The following is a 7,682-nucleotide window of genomic DNA, read 5'->3' as shown; positions in this document are numbered from 1 at the left end:
TCAAAAATGTTTTGAGCCACTACTCTATGCCAGGCACTTTGCCCAGCACTGGGAACGCCACAGTGACTAAAGCAAAGGAAAGACCTTGCTACCGATGATCTTAGAGTTAGCCTTGTTAGACAAATGGCTCATTACTGTGTCTTAGAATTTTTCAGCTTTATTCATACTTCCCAAGGCTGAGACTGCTGTGGGTTTATCTCTGAAGAGAAGAGGAAAATAATTCACTGAGGACTGTATGTCAGTAGTCATTCCTTTTAGGCACAGTGTTAAGAAACTTTAAGATCCTTGGTTTGCCTTCCCAGTAGGTGTTTTTTTTTTTTTGTTTTTGTTTTTGTTTTTTAACTAAGAGTTAGCACTTGTATGGTTTCAAAAAAAGTATCCCTCAAATCCAAGTGGGCATAAATTAAATCTATTTTTCTTCTTTAAAAAATTGTCATAAATAGTCATGTGTATGTGTGTTTCTGCTTATGCATTCCTGGACCTCACAGCTTCTTTGATGTGTTTACTCTAATATAAGAGACAAATGCAGACTGGGACAGTAAGGCTACAAAAAGCCACATGGAAAATTGCATAATTAGCCTTCAACTATCCATTGTACCTTGTTTAAAACAGTGTATGAACCCATAGGAATCTGCGTTAGAGATCAGCACATCCTCCAGGCTTGAAAAGCTCATCCTCTCTTCGCCTATGTTTTGTCTTCTCTTCTTTTATCAAAATTAGTGGGACAAGTACTTAGACATGAGCATTTAAAGGTACCTTTTATCATTTCAATTAATCTGCTTAAGCTGCAAGAGCAAGTTTTCCAATTTTCAAAAATTTAATTGCCTATTGTTATAGCTCTAGCATGCAAAATACAAGGAGATGTTGGACTGCCACTGCTTTACAGAGCTTAGATGCCCTTAGGATAGACTCCTAGTCTTTCCCTTGTCACCATGCCATTGTACGTCCCCAGAGAACTCAGGATTTGTTAGAATGGATTTCAAAAACAACTATTTTATGTCATATTGTACTTCAAAATATGTGTTATTTTTAAATATCTTTTAATATTGATATCTAACATAATTCCACAATAATAAGAGAACAGACTCTGTTCATATTGTATAATTTCAATACCATTAGAGCATGAAATTTTTGCAGCTTGTTTCATGTCCCTGAATATGCTACAATATCTCCTGGTTTACAGTCTATGGGAACTTAAATAGAATTTGTATCCTGGTGTTGTGTGACAATTGTACAAATCTTAATTATGTTGAGTTGGTTCATAGTGCTTTTGAGGTCTACTCTATCCCTCTACTTTTCTGTCTATTAATTCTGTTAATTTTTGAGAATTTGACATTGAAACTCCCAACTAAAAAAATCTTAATTTATCTACTTAAAAAATAATTGTAATATATAGTGCAACTATGGGTAACTTTGTTGTATATTTTCCAAGTCTCCTGTAAATGTGTTATCATATTTTCACAATTTAAAAAAGAAAAAAGAAATTAAGAGAAGAAATCAATTAATGAAGGACAAAAAACCCCAACAAACCAACTATTTTAAAACCTACTAATAGCAACTTCCATGTTAAATCCAGTTATTCTGCTCTTGTGTTGAAATGTCTGGTGGGAGGTGGTTTCCAGGTTGATGGGTCAGTGCCAAGCTTGGTGCAGCAGCCGCATGATCATCTTGTCCCTTCTTTCTTGGTTGGAAGTTGAAGGCAGCAGAGCTCTCCCCGAAGAACTTACAAGTCAGAATCTCACATAAGAAGCAGGATGTGTGGTGGTTAAAGGATTTTCTTGTGTGCCTCTTTTCAAGAAGGAAAATCTTTCCCTGGAGTACAAAATAGATCCACCTCACTTGTCATTGGGCAGAATTGAATTTATGTCTATCCCTAGACCAATTGTAGGTAAGGGAAATATAATTTTAATGATTTGCTTGGACCAATTGTAATTTATTTCCTAGGGAGGACACCTGGGTGTCAAGGAAGGAAGGGAAAATAGCTTTTATGTGGACAATGAAAAATGTCTGCTATTACATTCCGATCTAAACAAATGTCTTTCTTTAGTTGTCATATTGTAAATTCTTTACTAGTATGGTGCACCTTTAGTAAATTGTATTTAAACCGTTTCATATCTTTGTAAGGGGTTACTATCTGTGTTATCTTGTTTGTTCTTCAGAATTAACCAGAGAGGAAAGAAGTGAGTATCTTTACCAGTGTTCTAGTGATGAGGAAACTGAAGTTCAGTTGATTGAGGCAACTTGCTTATGGCAACATGGCTTTAAAACAGAAACAACAGCAAAAACCTGGTCATAATTTTATTCTAAATCTTCTGTAATCCTATGCTCCTTTTTAAGCTATTTTGTTGATTTCTTCTTTGATTGTAACCAAAAGTCAGCATGTCTCTACAGTAACTATGCCTGTATGCCCATGGATAGCCTAGAAAGTGCTTGACTTTCTCTTCACCTTTTGCTACCAGAGTGTTATGAGACTATAAGGAAGGAAATTTATTGTTTCATAAGATCATAAACCCTTCATTAATTTTTTTAGAATAATAAATTAAGCAGCAACCCTTCCAAAAACTGTGTTGTTATGAGAAAGCAGACAAAGCATTTGTGGTCACTGAAATTTGGAATTTGAGAACCAGGACACAAGGTTAAACACTCTGTCGCATTAAAGTGTCCCACACACTTCCAGGGGGAGTAGCACAGTGTGAGTGATCAGTCGTGTCTGACTCTGAAACCCCATAGAGTGTGGCCTGCTTGGCTCCTCTGTCCATGGGATTCTCCAGGCAAGAATACTGGAATGGGTTGCCATTCCCTTCTCCAGGGAATCTTCCCAACCCAGGGACCGAACTCACGTCTCTTACGTCTCATGCATTGGCAGGCAGGTTCTTTATCATTAGCACCACCTGACTAGAGGGTGTGTTGAAAGCACTTAATAAACATGATGAAATCACTGGGAAAGGTGAAAATTAGAAAACTTTTCCAGAGAGATACTATTTAATCCAATACATGGGAGGTAAAAAAGAGAGATGATAGTGCTCAAAACAAATTAATTGCTCAGTGAATAATGTGTTTTTAAAAGTAGCTTTATTGAGAAATAGTTCACATTACATGAAATTCTTCCATGTATGCAGTTCAATAGTTTTTAATATATTCTCAGAGTTGTACATCTATCACAAAAACCAATTTTAGAACTTTTTGTTATTAGCCTAAAAAGTCCTACACCTGTTAGTAGACAACCCAACAGTTCTCATATTCCCCCTTCCCCAGCCCTCAGCACCTATAAATCTACTTTTTGACTATGTTGTTCATTCGCTAAATTTTGTCTGACTCTTTGTGACCCCATGAACTACAGCACACCAGCCTTCCCTGTCCTTTACTATCTGTTGGAGTTTGCTCAGACTCATGTCTGTGAATCAGTGGTGCCATCCAACCATCTCATTCTCTGTTGCCCCCTTCTCCTCTTGTCCTCAATCTTTCTGAAGCATCAGGGTCTTTTCCAGTGAGTTGGCTCTTCACATCCTGGGGCCAAAGTATTGATTTACTTATTTTGGATATTTTATATAAGTGAGACAATACATTATGTGCTCATATATAGCTGAATTCTATTACTTAGCATGAAGTTTACAAGTTTTATCCATATAGTAGCATGTATCAGTACTTCATTCTTTTTTATTGCCAACTAGTACTCCATTGTATGGATACAACATATTTTATTTATCTAGTCATTGATGGATATTTGATTGTTTCTACTTTTTTGGGTATTGTGTCCAAGGATGCTATGAACATTTATGCACAAGTTTCTATGTGGTGTTGAGTTGTAAGAACCTCTTATCATAGACATGATTTGCAATTTTCTTTTTCCTATTCTATGAATTTCATTTTCATTTTCTTATTAGTGTCCTTTGAAGCAAAAATGTTTTACTTTTGATAATGTCTGTCTATTTGTTTTTGTAGTTGCTAGTGCATAATGCAAGGTGATGAAGATTTGTGCCTAAGTTTTATTTATTAATACCATACCATACCATACCATAGGTCGCTCAGTCATGTCCGACTCTTTGTGACCCCAGGGACTATAGCCTATCAGGCTCCTCCATCCATGGGATTTTCCAGGCAAGAGTGCTGGAGTGGATTGCCATTTCCTTCTCCAGGGGATCTTCCTGACCCAGGAATTGAACCTGGGTCTCCTGCATTGCAAGCAGACGCTTTACCGTCTGAGCCACCTAACATAAGATTTTTACTGATTTTTAAGATAGTTTTCATCTTCAGGTTTTTGATCACATTTTGAGCTATTTTTGTGAATGATGTGATTTGAATGCCTTTTAAGGTTTGAGATTCATGTTCAGGTCAGTGGGTGTTATTCAACATGTGTCTGAGGTCCAACAACAGCAGCATCACTTGGAAGCTTGTTAGAAATACAAATACTCAGCTTTCCATTCCCAAATTATTAAGACAGAATCTCTGGGGTGTGGCCTCAGAATTTGCATTTTCTCAGGTTCTTAGGTGATTCTTTTACACTCTAACTTTTCAAAAGTACTGTCTTACAGACTTGCAAACAACATTACTATGCACTCCTACCAACTACCTCCTCAGCTCTACTGAGGGAAAATATCACTTTAGTGGAAATCGGCAGTCCTTCTTCCATTTTAAATCAGCAGATAGCAATTTTCAGCATTCAGCATGTCCAACCTTTTCCACCAAGAAAAGCTCAGATATACGCATTAATATATAATATTTGTTTTTCTCTTTCTGATTTCACACTGTTTGACAGACCCTGGGTCCTTCTACCTTGCTACAAATAACCCAATTTGTAATTCTTCTTTATGACTGAGTAACATTCCATTGTACATATGTACCATATCTTCTTTATCCATTTATCTGTCAGTGGACATTTAGGTTGCTTTCATGTACTGGCTATTATAAATAGTGCTGCAGTGAACACTGTGGTACATGTGTCTTTTTGAATTACAGTATTTTTCCAGAATGTATCTAGACGGATGGTATAGACGAGCCTGTTTGCAGGGCAGGAATAGAGATACAGACGTAGAGCATGGACCTGTGGACCCAGAGCAGGAGCAGGGAGAGTGAGATGAACTGGGAGGGCAGAACTGACATGCATACACTGTTGTGTGTAAAATAGATAGCTCATGTGAAGCTGCTGTCTAGCACAGGGAGCTCAGCTTGGTGCCATGTGAGGACCTCGAGGGGTGGGGTAGGGAGGGTTAGGGGGAGGCCTAAGATGGAGGGCATGTATGTGTCTATATGGCTGATTCACTCCATTGTACAGAAGAAACTAACACAACGTTGTAAAGCAATAAACTCCAATAGAAAAAAGAAGCACTCAGAGATCACCTTGTCTAACAATTACATTTTACATAGGAGAGTGCTAACGTGAAGAGTCTGTATTTTTATATGGTTCAGATTTATACTGAAGTAAACCTTTCTGTGAACTAATAAAAGCCTATGGTCTCTAATTTTGTGCCCTCCGACTTATAACACACACATATCAGATTTCACAAATTCCCTTTCTAATATGTTAGAACAAAAAGAAAAAATAGTGAAACGTCTATTTTGAGAAAAAAATTATTTTGTAACTTGTTTTTTAATCTGAAAACAACTTACATATGGTACTACAGAATGCATACAGTTTTAGGCTTATCACAGCTTAGGGCTGTATTCTGTAATGTGGTTAGCTATTTATTTTAGCCTTTTCTGATATATTTCTATTCAGCAAGCATCAGAGCAGTAAATCAAATTCAAGAAAGACAATTTCAAGAGCATGTAACTGTGGTTGCATATATTAATGGATAAAACTTTCAAAATATTAAAGAAAACTCAACTAATGCATGAATTACAGGATACATGGGATTCTTTAGATAGTGATTAAAATACCCAATATTCTATAGACATATATCATTTCATAACTCCTAAAATAAATCTGTGAGACTAGACAGTTTTGAATATTCTCTTTTTTTCTCTATGTCCACCATATGCAAACTCCTACACATATTTTTTACGTGTATACTAAAAGCCACATGTGGAACTGTACTCCTGCTTATCTAGGATATATATTTAATATTATCCTGGTCCATTATATAATACTTCAAAAATGCTGAATAATCAGGTCACTGTTTCCAAGTATGTTCATTCTTAGTGTTTTGAACTTTTGGACGTAAAGTTTAATATAATTTCAGGTTGAGCAAAAAGCTCCAAGTAGATTGGTAATGTCACTGTCTTTGGGGAAATTTTGAATCTTCTCTACTCTTTTAGAGAGAAATGCAAATCATTATTGCACAAATGGAAAACTCTGGTGTATCTGAGAAAGATTTTTCCACCCACTGCCAAAGATAAATAGCAAAGTACAGTTGTTCCTACCAAGCGTAGATTTAATTTCAAAATTGTCGTTTGTATGATTTACATTTATGATATAAACATTTGTGATTCTCCATGAAAATAAGACATGTTTAAGAATTTGAACTATGTTATCACATAGGGGCTTCCCTAGTGGCTTAGATGGTAAAGAATCTGCCTGCAAGGCAGGAGACCTGGGTTCAATCCCTGGGTCAGGAAGATCCCGTGGAGAAGGAAATGGCAACCTACAACAGTACCTGGAGAATCCCATGGACAGAGTAGCCTGGCAAGCTACAGTGCATGGGGTTGCAAAGAGTCAGACATGACTGAGCGACTAACACACACACACACACACGCACACAGACTCACATGGTCCTGTGTTCAAAAACTGGCTCTAAAAGCTGCTAGGTGTGTCACTCTGGGCAGGTAACAATTCTAAGTCTTACCATTTGAAAAATTGAAATAATGTGGATACTTATTTTATTTAGAGACAAACTGAAATGATGCAAATATAATATCTAGCATTTAATTAATTATTGTTAGACTCTTTGGTCCATATTTTGTGATGGAAAACAATTGAGAAGATTTGAAGAAATGGAAGAAGTATAAACAAACCCTGGTCATTTTATTTATTTAAACTAATTAAATAAATTAATTTAAAGGCACCATTTAAAATCATTAAAAAGCCAAAGAGAAATTAGATATGTTACCATATTTTATGTTACTTGGTTTTTGTTTCCATATAAAATCTGTGTTTTGGAGATGTAAGATCCAAGGTCAGTCAGTTTATTATTATACAACATATTATTACAAGGCTTAGTTTCTTTCAGAGAAGGCAATGGCAACCCACTCCAGTACTCTTGCCTGGAAAATTCCATGGACCAAGGAGCCTGGTAGGCTGTAGTCCATGGGGTCGCTAAGAGTCAGGCACGACTGGGAGACTTTACTTTCACTTTTCACTTTCATGCATTGGAGAAGGAAATGGCAACCCACTCCAGTGTTCTTGCCTGGAGAATCCCAGGGATGGGGGAGCCTGGTGGGCTGCCATCTATGGGGTCGCACAGAGTCGGACACGACTGAAGCGGCTTAGCAGCAGCAGCAGCAGCAATTTGTTTACTGGATGGAGAATATCAATCGATACAATTCCCACCAAATATAACTAAAATGTAAGCACAGAAAGAGAGACATGAATATGTGTCAGTGTTTTTGTAGAGTCATGAATTTATGTTCAGTTCAGTTCAGTTCAGTTACTCAGTCGTGTCCGACTCTTTGTGACCCCATGAACTGCAGGACGCCAGGCCTCCCTGTGCATTACCAACTCCCGGAATCCACCCAAACCCATGTCC

The sequence above is a fragment of the Ovis canadensis genome, chromosome 5, assembly GCF_042477335.2.
Source record: "Ovis canadensis isolate MfBH-ARS-UI-01 breed Bighorn chromosome 5, ARS-UI_OviCan_v2, whole genome shotgun sequence".
Classification (NCBI taxonomy): Eukaryota; Metazoa; Chordata; class Mammalia; order Artiodactyla; family Bovidae; genus Ovis; species Ovis canadensis.
The sequence above is the reverse complement of the archived record's forward strand: the minus strand, read 5'-3'. Positions refer to the sequence as shown.